An 18,221-nucleotide genomic window follows, 5' to 3' on the forward strand; every position below is an offset into this window, starting at 1 on the left:
TCTCCTCTGCATTTTTCTCCATATATGGCAAGGTGTGCATATAACTTATCAGGCATGGTTAACATCATGGTGTCATCCTTGAAGGTGGAGGTGGTGCACACATCTTAAAGACTGATTTAACATGAATTCATTGGGACTAAATGGTTACAGTTCATTGTCCTTTTATGGATCCCAGGTTGTTGGTTTTTTTTAGCGTAGCGAGGCCGGTGTGATGGTGACTCGTGTGTTTCTATTTTCCGCTGCTGTGGTTTGGATTCTATTTGTCTTGTGTTCATGAAGCAGCATCTGGAGAGGTTGCTATAAAAAGAAGCTTAACTAGAGGCTGGTGCTGACAGTATCTTGGCCCAAGACTTGTCATTTAGCAAGTGAAGGTCACCTAAAAGGCACATGACTGGCTCTGACCTGCGTTTGCACACAAGTCACCCTGATGGTACTTATATATTTTACTTGATGCATAATTCAGTGACTCTGAAACTTTATTTCAAAGTTTCTGTCGCAAGCTGCGTTTGTGGCCCCGCACTCGCGTGTCCACTTGCAGAGGCTTTACTCAGCCAAGCTGCACTTTGGGTGTCTGCGGCTGCACAAACAGAAGCCTTCTGTCCAGGCTCAGTGGCGCAGCAAGGTCTGATCCGGCAGAACAAGGTTCGCCCGGTCGTGCTCTCTTAACAGCCTCAAGCCTTTTGGGGGAGATTAAAGAACACCTTCAGGGTCACCTGCAAAAAAAAAGGATGATCTGTAAGCTGTGCAAAGAAAATGAAGACTGAAAGAGGATGGCGGTTTTAACCATTTGTCACAGCGTGCAGGATTAAAAGGTTCCAGGTGGATGAATGCAGTTGATGTAGGTGGAGGGAAAAAAAAGGAGGGAGGTATCTCTCTTTTTTTTTTTTTTTTTTTTGCAGTGACTCAGCATCTACAACATTCGGTACACCTCAAGCATCCGATGTGATGCAATGCAAGATTTATTTCACAAATCAAATTGGACTTATTAAGATGATAAACAGTGGTGATTTATGTTCTAATAAATGGAGGTAGAAATGTGGTTGTAGTTTGCAGCGGCATAGAACTGTACTGTCATACTGTGGGGGCTGTCCCTAATTGTTGTTTGACTTTCGGCTCAGTTCCCAAAATAGACAACTGAAACACCTCTGTCAGTATAATGCAGTAGCGTAAAACAATACAGCAAATTGCAGCCAAAATTATAAACGTATGAAATTAAATGGTCAGATCTTAACTCGCATCTTTGTGTTGGCATTTTCTATTGCTCTTTATTGCATCTGTTTGAATGCGCATGTGACATGAAAGTCAGTGTACATGAAGGAACAATTACTGCTTTGATTTATGGAAATTAACAACGGTACAGAAAGAGGAAAAAGTGCTGGTGCGCTGACTCGCATATGGGAAGTCGATTTCCTGACATTGATGGATCATTTGTTTAAAGCAGGGGTGGCAAACTGCGGTCCTCGAGGGCCGGAGTGTTGCAGGTTTTATAAATTTCCCTACTCGAAGTGCAACTGATTCCAATTAACAGGCTCGTTATCAGGCTTCTGCAGAGCTTGCTGATGAGCTGATCATGAACCAGCTGTGTTGATGAAGGGAAATATCCAAAACCTGCAGGACTTTAGCCCTCGAGGACCGGATCTCGCCACCCCTGGTTTAAAGGGAATTATTCTCGAATAAATTTGTGTTTCAGCTTTTCTTTCAAAACGTGTTTGCACATCCTTTATGGTAAACCGCTAATCTTGTTTATGTGGAAATGACCTTCGATGCACCCGCTTGGTGGTTTTAAACCGGCTCACAGGTCGATCACGGTGACAATAAAAACCATGATTGATCCATACTTACTTTGGTCCAGTCGCCATCAGGTGGCACTTACTATCTATATTGGAAAGGCAAACACAGCTGGTGCGACGGGCCAAAGTGCTCACGTTGAGGGTTTCACTTGGCGCCGTGTTGTCTTGCATTGTTCTGCCATGATGGATGATGCAAATTCACATTTTCTCCACCATGTCCCACCTGCTCATCACGTGGGTGGAGATGGAGAGATTGACTTTCCATCTTGAAGATAAAAGCTCGGAAGTGTGCACTCTTATCTGTTGTGTAAGTCGACGTATTTACATAACTTGTTCGGGATGAATGATGCTATTTTGGCCGCCTATGATCCATCCATCTATTTTCTGTGTGGCTTATTCTGTTCAGGGTCATGGCAGAGGCTGTAGTGTGACTTGTCTCAGCTGACATAACGGGAATGACGGGACAAACCCTGGACTGATTGGGTGATTGTAAACAAAGCATTAAGTGGGAATTGAATATGTTGCAGCCAACAGAATTACGAGCAGTAAATATCTTCGTTATCTGTTTGTCGTTTGTTTGCATGATGACTAGTGTACATAAAAACTACTTATTTGTAGAGGGGCGGAGCAAGGGGAAAGGATTAAACCATTCAGTTTAGGTGTGTATCCAGATGTAGGATTTACTTCCCCATTGTTGTTCAGTTTGTCCTCGGTGGAGCACAAAAGCAAACGACAAACAATTTACAATGTAGCTCAGTAGCATGACAGACCCAAAGTTCTTGGGAGGGCCTTTGGCAGCAGTTGTTTTAAGTATTGTGTTGAAGAGCCCTCTTTCACACTTCTGAGTCCAGCCCACTCTCCACTTGAGCAGGAGGTAGCCCGATATCCAAGCCAGATAATCTCGTGTCTTGATTTCTCACTCCCCAAGCTTTGTCGTGTTGGTTCAGTCGTTTGGCATCCGGCCAGTGTCAACACATTCTAGTTGCTTTCCGTCCCTGGCTATTCCATATTGACTCTCTGAACATGCTCAATTAACTCTCTTTCCTTGAGAAAAAAAAGAAAAGAAGTAAATGTAACCAAAGATCGTGTTTCCTGGAGCGATACAATCATCAGGCCTTGTTTGGCTGTCAGGCCTCAGCTGTCAGACGGAAGAGGATGTTAGCTCATTGCGAAGAATGCTACGATAAGAACACTCATCTGTCATCTGTTTTTGCAGTCACCAGGGAGAAAATTGCTACAGTATGCATCACATGGGCATCTTGCCTTATGCTAGGGGACGGGACCTTTTTTTTCCTCAAGTCTTCCTGACAGCCATACTAAATGTATCAAATTTTGTGATGCAATAATGAAAGCAATTCCCCCGAGGTTTAATTTGTTTTTTGAATTGCATTGCGGGCCTGATGAAATTCTCTTTCAGGCTATGTATGGCCCACGGGCCGTGGGCTCCCCACTGCTGCCTTACATGACGCCCAAAGGGTACACAAGGTTTCTTATCTAACACAAACATCCAGCTCTACTATTCCGCTGGCAGTGCCAAGGCACACTCTCTCTACTATTGCATAAGAGCTGTTTCAACTCAAGGTGTGCTCTGTGTGCCCAAGGGAGGGGGGGTCGGTGGGGGTGCTTGAGACCCACCTCCCTCACTCGCACACTGCACCTGTATGGCTAAAAAAGCTCTAGCGGATGAAATTTGTTGTTGTTGAATCCTTGAGCAAGTAACCTGAAAAGAACATTCATATGCTGAATACAAACAGACGCTACTAACTCATTTGCTCCCAAAAAAACGTAGAAATCCGTTCTATTTTAAATGTTTTAAGTGTCCCAAAGATGTATTTAGACGTTTGTTTGTTTGTGTGTTTTTTTTGCTAGAGCATACAGAAGGCTTTGATGCAGCGTCTCAACTGCAAAGAACGGTTGGAGAAATTGTAGTTATTACACAAACAGCCAGCAGGTGGCAGCAGAGTATAAGAGATCAACCAGGGCCATGTTGCAACAAGCTCTTTTTGCCAGTGTTTTCACCAGGAATGTAAATAATGAAAAAACATAGCTATATTCTAATGTGAATTGCTGCAAAACGGAAACAGATAGAAATATAATAATACTTCCTGATGAAAGAAGAGACTCTAATCGTTCTTTTGGGAAGTTCCATGTGTTTTTATAGCAATAGAACAGAATATTCGGTGGGCCTTGCAAAATCAGCCAAAATCCAGTAAAACAGCCGGGAGCGAACCGGATTACTTCTGTCAAAATGGCTGCTGGGAGTGAATGAGTTAAATTGGGTTCAAATCTACAGGTCGTAGCTCAGTTTGTAATTATTAAGTGGATGAACAACCATTCTTCAAGCTATGGTAAATAACAAACACACATGCGCGTATGCCGTGTTTGCAGGAGATACTACAGGCTATTTATGGCACTTGACATTCAACGGTCATTGGAGAAGCTGACTTCTAATTTGTTGCCAGCTCTGTGCTAATGTTATTAGAGGTCCTGCAGTCCAGGGAGTGAACTGCTTTGCTTTGTCTCCTCTGGTCTCGTTGCTTCTTTCCGAGTCCAGATACATTGGTCTCTCTTACAGGATAGTTTGCAACATTTCAACAAGATCAATTTGTCCATCTGTCTGTTTAGTATAGAAGTCAGGAGCTAGAGGATGGAAAAGTATTTGGTGGCTTTTCCAGATGTTTCCAAGTGTCTACAGTTTAGACTGACTCTGTGTGGTACGAGTGGAACACATGACTCATAACTACTAGGGATGTGCAAAATCAGTCTAACAATTGGCGCGCGCGCGCGCGCGTGTGTGTGTGTGTGTGTGTGTGTATTTGGGGAAATCACTGTGTGTGGATGAATAAGGGCTGCTGTGGCTCTCGGAAAAGGAAATGACGTCACACAAGCGTCTGCCTGCATGAACACTTTGGGCAAAACGATTCAGAAGGAAAGAAATGCCTCAACTTTTACCTACTCGTATTAAAATGAAAAACAAACTGAACATTTTAGTTCAATTATTATTATTATTATTATTATTATTATAAACAACAAAAACTCGAAGTGACTATCCAGCTAATGTTCTGTTGTCAAACATGAACCAAATTTCAGACTACAAAAGGTGGCAAAAAGTTCAAAATTTATAATGGTGTGCTTATGAAATAAGTGGCTAGCAAATTTTCACCAGGAAGTTGTTTTGCACGGACTCGCATGTAAACATTTTACTTCACACACATATATATATTATAGGGGTGTCACGATTCGCCAACTCCACGATTCGATTTAAATTTCGATTTTGGGGTCACGATTCGATTTTTTTTTTCGATTTTTTTTTTTTTTTTTTTTTTTTTTTTCCGCTCCCCCACTTTATAACACAGAGGCATATGCTTCTGTAGGCTAAGGCTAGTCTATGATCATTGGTTCTATTCATTGTACAGTAAATCTTATTTCAAAAGATCGGCTACATATAGGTGATGCAATTTCCATATTATTTTTGTGTAAATTTATGTAATATATGATAATTGACATTAGGCAGGAATGATCAAATTCAAAGAATTTATTTACAATATAAAGTTAACCGTCTTGTTCTTACTGAAGTGTAAAATAAAAAATAAAAAAACAAAAACAAAAAGTCACAGTGGGTGCCTGCCATCTATTGACTGTTTTTGGTTACAACAGTGTGCTGTGCGTTCCTCTTAAAATAATGTGCAATGTGCAACAACAACAAAAAATATATTGTATCCAAAGTCATGGAACAAATACAGCCTGAACAAACTATATCCCAACAGTTACAGTTGCTGGGCATACTGTAGCGTGGTTCAAGTACACTAATTAAATGTTTGAATCCAGCGTTTTCCAAGGCTGCAGGTCTGCTGCTATAAATAGACCTATGGATCTGGCGTTTCGCGCGAGCTGAAGTGTGTGGAAGTTTCACTGTAAATGAGGATGAAATAGTTGGTTGGACCGTTGTTTTCCCACTTGTTTTCGCCGCCGGCTCCGCTCCCCTAGTATGTATGTGTGTGTTTGTGTCGGCTGGTGCCCGTATAATGGTACTTCAGTTTGAATGCGCCAGCGCGACACTCTGATTGGAGGACTGTGCCAGCGCGACACTCCGATTGGACGACTGTGCCAGCGCGACACTCCGATTGGACGACTGTGCCAGCGCGACGCTATTGTGTATCCGTGTATTATACCCCTATTGGTCCGTTCTGTCAGTTCTGTCAAATGCGGTTATTATTTGTTCACCTTCCACTTTCACTCCCTTGTCAAACCCCTGCCTGAAATTTCAATTAAAACTACTCAGATGTTAAAGTCGACCCGTGTTTATCTACTCTATATTTTCTGTTATTGTGTTACTTCCCTTCCCCTTGACGAGCCGGGCGTAACACCGTGGCCGAGTACAGTACGCGCACATAGCATATCTTGCAACTGTGGTCTTTTTATCGACAACGTGAACGTTGTCGACATAACTCACCGGGAACGCAAAATGTTTCCAAACTGGTGACGAGAGAAGCGGGAGCGGCTTGAAGCACCATTGCTGTGTCTGTCCGCGCTTGCCATCATGACTGCAGGAGAAGTCAGCTAACAAGTGCCGTTAGCTAGTAGCTGAATGGCTGCGTCTCATTTGCTTTCCTGGGAGGTGGCGGCGGTGGCGGCGGGCGCGGGGTGGGGGGGGCATCGAATCGTGTGTCCTCTCTTCTATTTCGATGCTCGAAATCGTGACGTAATTTCGATCGATTTCGATAAAAAATCGAAATCGTGACACCCTTAATATATTACATAAAAACGTACAGTTTGTGCAACAGCCATTAAAGAAGCTTTACGATAAGTTTTATGCAGCCCAACTCGTGTATTGTGATATTGTATTTGTGGAATATGAATTAAGCAGCAAAATCCACACATATCCATTTTGCCAATTGCTGTCAACTAAAAATGACACCACGGTGCCTAAGGGCCTTGAATGTCACATGACCAAACCCAGAAACCAGGCGAGCCGTGATTGGTTGTACAAAACACAACATCACATGGGGCAATATTGACACAAGTAAGGGCCGCCACACACTGCGTGATGCTTCTAAATCCAACTAGGTTCTTCTGACCATTGCAAAGATTTAGCATAAGGGTGATACAGGACAATTTAAAGAACAATTTAAGGATATAAAACATGTTTTTAAAGTTAAATTAAGGACAAATGTCTGGCTGATTAAGCCACTGGCGTCCACTTGGATGAAATGAAGGCTATTGTCATTCATCTTTCCAGGCAATACAACCAAGAACTAGGGATCCTATTTGCACCTATATATTTTGTTATTGTTGGCATTTATGGTGTCTCAGCTGGCTGCCTCTGTCTGACAGGGACCTTAACTCTAAATAATAAAGAAAATATCAGTTATTAGAATAACAGCTGATATTTTCTTTTGAGTTTATTGCCGTGTCTTGAGCTCCTCTGCAATAATTTTGTGTGCTATTGTGTGGGCTCCAGCAACAAGCCCTGTGGTCTGCGCCTCACCTCCTCTTGGAAACTTGTGGTTACCGTCCTGTGCACTAATAACAATGTTTTAGGGCGCACACGTCCACACTGGTGAGCATAGTCTTCAACTAATAATAACAATGTAGAGACGTGCCAGGATCTGGGTTTTCCTGTCAGCTGAGACGGTTGTTATGGTTCAAGGGCCCGAGTGAAAGCTGTACTTATGCAGTCATGTTATATTAATGGCCTTGTGTATCATTTGCTCTCGCTGGATTTTCCCTTTTTCTGATTCATTTGCTCGCTTACTGATGGTTGGAAGTTTGATAAATAACGTTTCAGTTTTCATTTTCACTCTCCCTCATGTGCAACCTCAAGTTTGCTTTTGTAGTGTTGCCCAAAATGGCATTATTTTGTCTTAAAATTTGCTTTTTTTTTTCTCTCTCTTTTTTCTAACAAAGTGAATATTTTGCCATTACCCAACTCACCACTTCACGCTGTTGTATTGTAAGGGTGTCACGATTTCGATTTTTTATCGAAATCGATCGAAATTACGTCACGATTTCGAGCATCGAAATAGAAGAGAGGACACACGATTCGATGCCCCCCCCCCGCGCCCGCCGCGCCCGCCGCCACCGCCACCTCCCAGGAAAGCAAATGAGACGCAGCCATTCAGCTACTAGCTAACGGCACTTGTTAGCTGACTTCTCCTGCAGTCATGATGGCAAGCGCGGACAGACACAGCAATGGTGCTTCAAGCCGCTCCCGCTTCTCTCGTCACCAGTTTGGAAACATTTTGCGTTCCCGGTGAGTTATGTCGACAATGTTCACGTTGTCGATAAAAAGACCACAGTTGCAAGATATGCTATGGGCGCGTACTGTACTCGGCCACGGTGTTACGCCCGGCTCGTCAAGGGGAAGGGAAGTAACACAATAACAGAAAATATAGAGTAGATAAACACGGGTCGACTTTAACATCTGAGTAGTTTTAATTGAAATTTCAGGCAGGGGTTTGACAAGGGAGTGAAAGTGGAAGGTGAACAAATAATAACCGCATTTGACAGAACTGACAGAACGGACCAATAGGGGTATAATACACGGATACACAATAGCGTCGCGCTGGCACAGTCGTCCAATCGGAGTGTCGCGCTGGCACAGTCGTCCAATCGGAGTGTCGCGCTGGCACAGTCCTCCAATCAGAGTGTCGCGCTGGCGCATTCAAACTGAAGTACCATTATACGGGCACCATCCGACACAAACACACACATACATACTAGGGGAGCGGAGCCGGCGGCGAAAACAAGTGGGAAAACAACGGTCCAACCAACTATTTCATCCTCATTTACAGTGAAACTTCCACACACTTCAGCTCGCGCGAAACGCCAGATCCATAGGTCTATTTATAGCAGCAGACCTGCAGCCTTGGAAAACGCTGGATTCAAACATTTAATTAGTGTACTTGAACCACGCTACAGTATGCCCAGCAACTGTAACTGTTGGGATATAGTTTGTTCAGGCTGTATTTGTTCCATGACTTTGGATACAATATATTTTTTGTTGTTGTTGCACATTGCACATTATTTTAAGAGGAACGCACAGCACACTGTTGTAACCAAAAACAGTCAATAGATGGCAGGCACCCACTGTGACTTTTTGTTTTTGTTTTTTTATTTTTTATTTTACACTTCAGTAAGAACAAGACGGTTAACTTTATATTGTAAATAAATTCTTTGAATTTGATCATTCCTGCCTAATGTCAATTATCATATATTACATAAATTTACACAAAAATAATATGGAAATTGCATCACCTATATGTAGCCGATCTTTTGAAATAAGATTTACTGTACAATGAATAGAACCAATGATCATAGACTAGCCTTAGCCTACAGAAGCATATGCCTCTGTGTTATAAAGTGGGGGAGCGGAAAAAAAAAAAAAAAAAAAAATCGAAAAAAAAATCGAATCGTGACCCCAAAATCGAAATTTAAATCGAATCGTGGAGTTGGCGAATCGTGACACCCCTATTGTATTGTGTCCTGGCTTCTGGCATAATCATGGTTAAAGCGGTCACCCCAAAAGTGCGAGGTCACGGGCTCAAATACCGCTCTGTACATTTAAAAAAAAAAAAAATTATTATTATTTACTACAATTGCTTGACAACAGCCTACATGCTCTGAGGGTTATGGTTACTCTGGTAATGCCAATAACAGTATGTTTTGACCGTCACGGTTAGGGTTAGGCAGTTAATGCTGAGCCCAGCCTATATGATCTGACGGTTAGGGTTTGGCAGGTGATAGTCTACAGTGGTAAAACAAAATGAAAACCTAGTGAAAAGACAGAAGGGGGTGAAGCGAGGCAGGACCACGCCCAGTCAATATATGATGTAGTCCCGCGATTGACCAATCAGTGCAGTTCACGGCAAAATAGCACTAGCAGGAGAGTTGCCAGGACAAAATATCCTCTGCCTGTTTTAAAAACATATTTCTTAAAAAAAAAAAAAAAAAATCCCAGTGAATATTTAAACCATCTGGAAGGCATCCCTTCTCCTTTCTGATCTTTTTCACCAGCATGCTTTACTCTGTGGCTTTTGGCAAGCCTTGCGATATGCCTTGGCCTGTCACTGGGTGGGCCGGGCCAAAACACATACACAGCATGAAAAAATACCAAAAGTTGGCATCTTGTCTTTAATGCGGGGCGCATCACAACCAATTTAATGCAGCCTCGCGCTGTTTTCTGCCATGATCATTATTGTTTTTGTTTTTTTTAAAGTGTTGTGTGTATTCGTTCCCCCTCCTCGTCTCCTGGGAGCATTTCTAGGAGCTCTCTGGATCATTGGGTAGTCGGATAATGTGTGAATGTCTTGACTTTCTCCAGCAACTTTCTGCCTTGACCGTATTTTTCATCCTTGAAGTTGAATCTGTCTGGGTGTGCTGCATGTCCACCAGTAGATAAACAGTGGACGGGCTGTAATCAGCCAATCGCCTCAAGGGTTAACTATCCATCTCTTTTCCCTTCTAAGCCCTCCCCCTTTTAGGAGGGCAAGGCAGTGAATAAATACCACCCTTGTCCTCTCATAATGGAACAGCTTGACCTCTCATGACCCCTGCTGGTAGCGCATCTGCCTGTCAAATCCCTGTGGGACATCACCAGGCTAACCCCCCATTCCTTATGATACGTTCTGGAATTTATTTAACAAATTAAGATTTCAAACTGGGCTCAGTTTCTGGTGCCTAACTGAGTCATGTCACGCACGAAATAGCTTGTTGCTGCGTAATCAGTGTGTATTGACCACAATCCTCTCTGACAAAGCCCCGGCGAAGTGAGTAAATGAAATCGTTTTGCAAAGAGTTATCTTTTCATGTCACAGCACCCACATGAGTCGAAAAAAAATGGTCTTTGGTGAGGAAACTGCAGTCTTTGTTGCTTTGTTTATTTTAACACCGCAGGTTAAACACAGCGCAGCTTTGTGGAACACCTGCTCCGGATTAGAGGTGATAGCGGCGCCCGGCTAATTTCTCGTGATAATTCCCACAGTGAAACTTAATCTTAACTCCAGCCGTTTTGACCGCGCTGTAAAATGTTGAAATTCAAAGCTGTTTCCTCTTGTCGGAAAGACGGATTAATCGGCCCTCGGGCAAACGCCACATGTTCATGCTACCAATACAATGGCACACATGCATTACTTGGCTAGTTTACCAATATGCACCATTATAAACTGTTCTCCGAGTCTCACCTTTGTATCATATCTCTAATTAAAGATTTCCATATGTTAACAAGCAACCTAATGTCCAATCCCATTGGATATTGTTATTAATTAAATCAAAGTAGATAAAAGAAGTGCCCATATAAAGAGAGAGATGAGTCAAATTAGCTGTTTTTCGGAGAGGTCTTTTATTCAGACCTACTGCAACATGTTGACTCACTCGCCCATGGTGGCCCAAAGTGGAATAAAATTACAGCGTGTGTGCGTTGGTGGGGGTGGGGGTGGGTTGGGGGTCTCTCGTCTGTCGTAACCAGCTGTCTCGCCAATCATATCTCATCCGAAATGCCGGGCGGCTCCATTTCTGCCTTATCGCAGTCGTAAACATCCGATTGACAGGCTTGATATTTCATCATACCGTGACACATATTTTATGCCCACCTCATCGTGAAGGCGTAATAAAGCCACAGGAGTGATGATTTGATCAAAGCATTTATTGCTTTGAGCATTGACCAACCTTTGATCAACATTGTAAGTCACTCCTCTCGGATAGTCCAAAATCAGTCTCTTGCCTCCAGCTGGTCCAGAATGCAAGCAGGTAGGCTTTGCACTAATTCCAATAGATGGCATCACATCGCCCCAATTTCAGCATCACTTCATTGGCTCCCATTTTTGAAGTCACTCTACTTATTGCTTTTAAAGCATGTATGGGAGTCGCGCCGAGCTACCTTTCCGGATTTTTAACCGCCTATAAGCCATTGGATCATTGGGTGAAGGCCTGCCCCGGTTGTTCCAAAACCAGGGAAAATCTAAATCTAAAGGCGATTAAAAGCATTTTCTATCGGAGCACCTCAACTTTGTAACGGTGTTCGACTTTTGGTTGCATCTTTTAAATGAATTCCTAAAACTGACTATTGTAGATTGGCTTTTAAGTGATGGTTGCTATACAAATAAATTTGATGATGATGATGATATTTTACTCAGTATTGTTAGTTCTTCTTCAGTAGGAAGCTGTTGACCTCAGTCAGATTTTCAGATCGTGGCTGGGTGCTGTACCCTTTAAATGGGGCACTTCCGTATTAGCGCCTGCATTAAGTACGTTACGTTTAATTGCTGTGGGAAATAGACATGCCTGAGTCCATGTAGGCCAAGATGCTGTCTCTCCTGATGGATGTTTATGTAACAGACTCCAACCATGCTGTATTTATAAGGCTCCGGTTTAGGTCCTCAATGTGATGATGATGATGATGATGATGGTAACCTGCTTTAGCATAGCAGGCCCGCAGATGGATCATTACATTCAAAATGTAAATTTTCTTTTAAAAACAGTGTGGCGTATTATCGCTATAGATTTTTAAACACAGATTGTCTTCCTATGATAAAATATCCATTGTACGAAGTGTTTATGATTCAACAGAAAGGTTTTGAAGTTAGCGTTGGTCTCGAAAGGCTTTGATGAGGTCAGTGCAGCCACTTGACAGATACTGTACACTTAATTTAGAGCCGCCAGTGTGGTAATGGCCCCCTAAAGGCCAGCGAGCGGCAGCCGCTATGCTATTGTGACCTTGACCATGGTGAGCAAGCAGGCAGTTCCAGACTGTTTAACCACCCATAATAGCCTCACAACGTCATCTTGGCTTTCGCTGTCACTGTCTTAAGACTTTGGCACATGATGTGACTGATGAAAGCGCTGAGCTCGCAACTATTACTCCAACCTCCCTGTTGCCTTTGCTGGTCTTACCCAGCTTCTCATTTTCATGGCTTTGTGTTTCCAGGTCATTTGTCTGTGGCCATAGTCGAGACCCTCTGGAGATTAATTCAAGTTGTTTGGCCTGGCTTTGATCTTCATATTGGCCCTTAATTATTTAATTGAACTATTAAATCTTTTTAGAATCAGTTATTCAATCGATTAATTAGATTTGTAAAAAAAAAATGTATAGCATTGCGAAGTATTTTGTATCTAATTACTGGTTATTAACCGGTGATTGTTTATTTGGTGTTGTTTAATGGTCAAACAAAAATGATCCTTTTTGTAAAAGATTAAACTTATTATAATTAAGCCACACTTCTAATGTACGGTATTTCTAATAAGCATCACAATAATGTTGCCAAACACCAGAAAAAGTGCTTCCATGCAGAGTGCGCTTTTCACAGAAGTCTGTCTTGGACTGCATTTAATGGAGAGTAACAAGCTATGCACAACAAATTAGCAGCTAAAGAGTCTATAGAGAAAATATTGGCACAGCGACAGTTAGCAAACACACCCAAAAACCCGAATCGGGTACGTCAGCCAGGATGAGGCAATTACAAGGTCAAACATTACATTGAATATACTACATATTTATGAATGTATTTACATTTGTTTTGCTGTATTTTGAACCCTAGTGTTCTGAGGTATGTGGTCTACAGAATGATGGGTCTCAAAATAACTTTGTAAAAGTTATTATTAATTATTATTAATGTATTATTATTATTATGATTATTATTATTATTACATTGTACCTTCTAAATGCATGGATAAAGATATAGAGTCCTTGCTATTATAGTAGCAGGTGTGTGTGTATTGGGATAAAGCCATAAAGTTTTTGGCCTACTATCCCAGATGCACCAGCCACGTGTCATATTGGCTGGAAAGAAACAGCGTTTAGCTTGTTACTTCCTCTCTGGGGCACTTTCAATGATTGATTGTGGCCACGGATTCATACACACTCCTTGTCATTTTCTTTATTGTTCCATACTTTGTTTTTTATTAAAGCCCCAGTTTTGCCATGTTTCCACGAAGCAGTAAATTTCACCTTTCATTTTTTCCATTGTCTTGCGACTGTGATATGCTGGCCCACCAAAGGACTGTAGTAAATTTATGCAGCATACTGAATTGAACTAAACTTTACCTTTTTCAAACAGTTCATCGTTGCCTCAATGCATTTTGTGTGACTTTTCCATTCATGTTTGTGAACATTGATTATCATTTATGCGCGTGCTGCCCGTGCTGCAGAATCCCCACCAAACCTGTAGTGATAGTGTTGGATGCCCCAGCACCTGAATCTTATTATGCAGCACCCGTGTCAATGATCTTTGACGGATCATCCTTAGGGAGCAAAGTGAGTCTCACCGCAGAACACTGTCGTGGCTTTGCTAATGAGTAAGTGAATGTTATTAATCACTCGAGCTCACACTATGGTGGTGATAGATGATGCAGAGTGCAGCCTCAGCCACTTCCAGTGAAGGTACACTTTGACGTGCCACATGAATGGACTAAAGTCACGACATTGAGGAGAATTAAATGGTTGCGTTAGTGGAAGATGCGGATCGTCCTCTCTGAAGGTTAACTGCTGATATTTTTAAGCCATTTTGTGTGTTGTTTTATCAATGAAGAGATGTATAGATATCTACAGTATGCCACAAATATGTTTTGCATGTTTTCCATTCTTCCACACAGTGTTCTTCTACGTTTTATTTACATGGCCTGCCACTCAATGTATTTCCTACGATTCTCTTCCTATAGTCTTTAAGGCAACCAAATGCTTTGGTTCCACTCGAGTGGACAATGTGACAGTTGCGTGAAAACACTGACCAGACATGGGATGCTCATCTCTAATGGGAGAATTGTGAGAAAATATAGCAGGATGAATTCGTGAGCTTTGTAGTTCTTCTGAAGTTGAAGTATCTTGCTGATACTGTTGTCGATAGCATTATGTTCATCTTTGTACAGTTTTTTTTTTTAAATGTGTGAAAATATGCTCTTAAATCTTGGTCAGGCTGAAAAGTGCATTCTGTAGCTGTGTCACAAGTTCAAGAATGTGGTGTGTATTTAACCTTCAAAATGACCTTCTGTTGTCCGTTGCTTGTTAAATTGGCTGATTTGAACTTTCTCCGCCTTCGGGCTTTTTGAGACATTGCAGTGCACCACTTTACTAATGTGTAACCCGTCCCTCCAAACACGTTATGACCGTGTTAAATGCATGCACAAACCCACGTGTCAATAGCTGGATGGATGCAATGCACACTGACCCTGAAGGCACTTAACTCCTCTTTAAAAAAAAAAAAAAAAAAAAAAAAAAAAAAAAAAAAAAAAAAAGCAGCACCACTTTTCTCTTCTTTACATGTAAACAATTGTCCATTTGGCGCAAACAGTATGGACTCTCCTGATATGAACACATACTGTACTTACATTATATGGGAAAGAGATGTATTGGAATTGAGCGCAAAATATCATATACCAATGCATTTTGCTGTTATAATTTATTTTGAGAGTTTAATTGATACAAAAAAAAAGTACATTTAAAAATGCTAAGTGGTTTCACCCACCCACCAAAAGACTTGACCTCTGACCCAGATTCAGTTTACCCTGTTCTTAAGTGAATTCCATCACTTCTATCATTCAATGAAGCATTTAGGGACTCCAGAGATCCAAGTCCTTGTTTGTGGGCACATCAGAGTGCTTATATTTGCTAACATGACCAATTAGGATCCATTTATGACCTCCATATACTCGTGTGTCTTTTACGAATGAAATCTGACTGCAATCCCACTTGGCAGATCATAAATAGCCCCAGGCCAAGTTGCTTCGAGGGGAGATAAGTATTAGCATGCTGAATGATTCCCATACTCCTTCCCCAAGCTCTCCTACATGTTAGCCCAGGTCCCACGAGCATGCACCATCCCCAGTGGGATTTTGTTTTCATTAAATGGGGATTATTGAAAGTAATCTGTGGCTAAATGTGGCATCATTTACATTTACATGGACTTTTATGTGCTCTAACAGTTTCACATGCTAATCCGTCATATTAACAGCAGACTTATTTTTGCCGAGTTTAAAATAACTAATTAGCTTGGCGATTGCTAGTATAGGTTATGAGGCTACAGGACACTTTTTAAGACTAATAATTTAAAATTATGGTAAATGTTTCACTTCACGGTTGAAATTTATAACTAATTCATATGACATTTGCAAAATACGTCTGTCCGGTTACCAGCATGAGTTTTTATCACAAGGTGATCAAAAGAAAATAATTGACTTTCTGTAACAAGCAAATTAGTTTTTATTTGGAATTGCTCACTTTTGTGTTTGGCTACTGATTCGATTTGTCTTTCTATCATTTTGTAATTGGCCTTAATCAAGGGTCTCAACATTTGGCTTGAGCTGAAAGGCTTGAGCAGCTGCTCTGTATGAATATGCATCATCACAGTGGTGCTGTTCACCATCTTTCTCTCTCTTTTTCATGCGTCCCACTCCCACCAAGAGCGCTGTTGGCTAACCTTTGAGCAGACAAAGGGCTTTGAGAGCGGCCCAGACGCCTCCGCATCGTCTATTGTGTGGCAAACAATGTTGTTGAGCTCTGATGAATCCTGCCGGATCTGACGTTGTCATGTCAGGCAGCAGGCTGATGGATGCCCATTGCACAGCTGCTCACTTAGCGTGGTTTGGGTATGACTTTGAAAAGGTGTTCAGAAAAAAAGATTAATGTAAGGATAATATATCATTGGAGCTCAGGGTTACCCTCAGACGTGGTTAACAAATGGCATGTTTCCACCAGCCTTGTACAATTTATCTTACTATGATTTGTAAAGTTGAATCTTTCTTTTGTTTCTCATGATCTATTCTTCACTGTCCTCTATTTTTTTTTTATTTTTTTATTTTTTTTTTTACCCCTCCCATTTAATTCTGTTGACCAATCAACAAGTAGCTGAATGCCGAATGTATGGGTCCGCCCTCCTCTAAGCAAACTGTTCTGTTCTTCAACAGTTGGTACAGAGAAGCTATTTTGACAATGCAAAAACAAAACAAAAAACTGACAATGAGCTGAACTGTACATTTAACCAACTGACTCTTGATAGCTGCTGCTGCAGCAAACAGTCTGGCAATCGGTTAAAAAAATTTAAAGAAAAAAACAAAAAAAGACCCACCGCTGCTCCTGTGCTGTGCTCTGCTGTGGCCATCTAAATCGGCCCAACTCAATTATGCGACCACAGTTATGTGAGCCATAGACAAATGGAGGCATGTGTGGAGTTTTGAGCCACTGGCGGTCTTGAATGCGTCTCCACCAGGGTACGTATTAGTCACAACATTTCAAAAGCATCCTCCTGAATTCCACTAGCAGGAAATGTTTAGAGACCTTTTCTTGGACAATTTGCTGTTTTGACTCCAAGAAACAAGTAGCTTTAGTTGCAGGCTTTGTTTCCTGTCAGTGTGGACTTCACTAACCACACACAGACTCCGTCTCCCCAGAAGCTGGCCACCTTGGCCTCCTACTGGGGTTATTGTCTGATTTTGGATCAGACAAGGGCTCCAGTCATCTCGCCCTCCCCAGTGCCTGCCTGTAAGGCAACGCTGCAGCCACTACACGCCTGCTTGTCTCGCCCAGTCGTCTCAGACTTGCTATGGAAAATTGCCTTGACTGCAGCAAGTCATGCATCCTCCTCCAATCCCAGCCAACGGAAAAGCAGGGGATTCTATACCATAAAGGAAAAACTGGCAGGAGTCGAGGCTCTTAATTGGTGGAAGCTATAAAACATTATTCCTTCTTTTTCTTAAAAAAAAAATGCTTCTGTTGAAGTTTTCCCTCCTTTCCTGTGCTCAGTTACCCAGGGTTACTCCGGGAGGACTGCGATTCGCCTCTGCCTCAGAGTTGGGAGGGAGTTTCCACTTTCCACGTGTCTTCCAGTGTGCGTGTGTGGTAGTGTGTGTGAGTCAAATGCAGCGTGTGTCTGTTGCTTTAAGCCCCAACAAGCCTTCATGGGGAGAATCCACTTTAAGGTGACAGAGCAGCAGCGAGATTTCGTTTTTGCAATCTCTTCAAAGAGCTTTTAGATTAAAGGCCGGTGCAGCAGAGGTAAGGCATCTTATGGGCTCTTGTTTTTATCTCCCTCTCCCTTTTGTTTGTCCTGGATTAAGAGGTGGCAGGGGTGGTCCAGTCGCCTTTTGTGGATCCTCTTGTTGATATGAACAGGTGTTTGCATGTACGAATTACTGCACTGAGTCCAAACAAAATCATCGGAACGCCACCTGTGCTTTTTTGGTTTACATCTCGGGTGTGTTTTTTGTACAGATTGCGAGGCCTTCATTGCGTTTTCTTTCAAGTGAAGATAATAAAGACTAGCCTTTCACAATTTTGAATGTCAGTTGTACTGATGCTTATGCCAAAGTGTTAGGTCAGATTTATACCTTTTAAGATGCCAAACAATTACTTTGATGGACTTTTGATTGGTCCGTCTGTGTCCACCACACATTAATGTAGGCTTTTCAGTGAGTGATTCATACAATGGCAGTTGTCACCACGAT

At 42.0% G+C, this 18,221-nt stretch overlaps 1 protein-coding gene across 7 annotated transcripts in view; it reads left to right on the forward strand.

Annotated features, from left to right (window-relative positions):
• tiam2a (TIAM Rac1 associated GEF 2a) overlaps window positions 1–18,221 on the forward strand; it is an 85,754-nt gene that overhangs the window by 21,882 nt on the left and 45,651 nt on the right. The window contains exon 1 of one of the 7 annotated variants that reach the window (XM_077539251.1): window positions 11,439–11,537. The exons of 5 other annotated variants lie outside the window; for them this stretch is intronic. The gene's annotated coding sequence lies outside the window, so the exon portion shown is untranslated. Of the gene's footprint in view, window positions 1–11,438; window positions 11,538–17,647; window positions 17,773–18,221 lie in introns of those variants that run through there. One more of the 7 variants, XM_077539258.1, reaches the window with a different exon arrangement.

Source organism: Festucalex cinctus, chromosome 12 (assembly GCF_051991245.1).
Source record: "Festucalex cinctus isolate MCC-2025b chromosome 12, RoL_Fcin_1.0, whole genome shotgun sequence".
In the NCBI taxonomy this organism is placed as follows: Eukaryota; Metazoa; Chordata; class Actinopteri; order Syngnathiformes; family Syngnathidae; genus Festucalex; species Festucalex cinctus.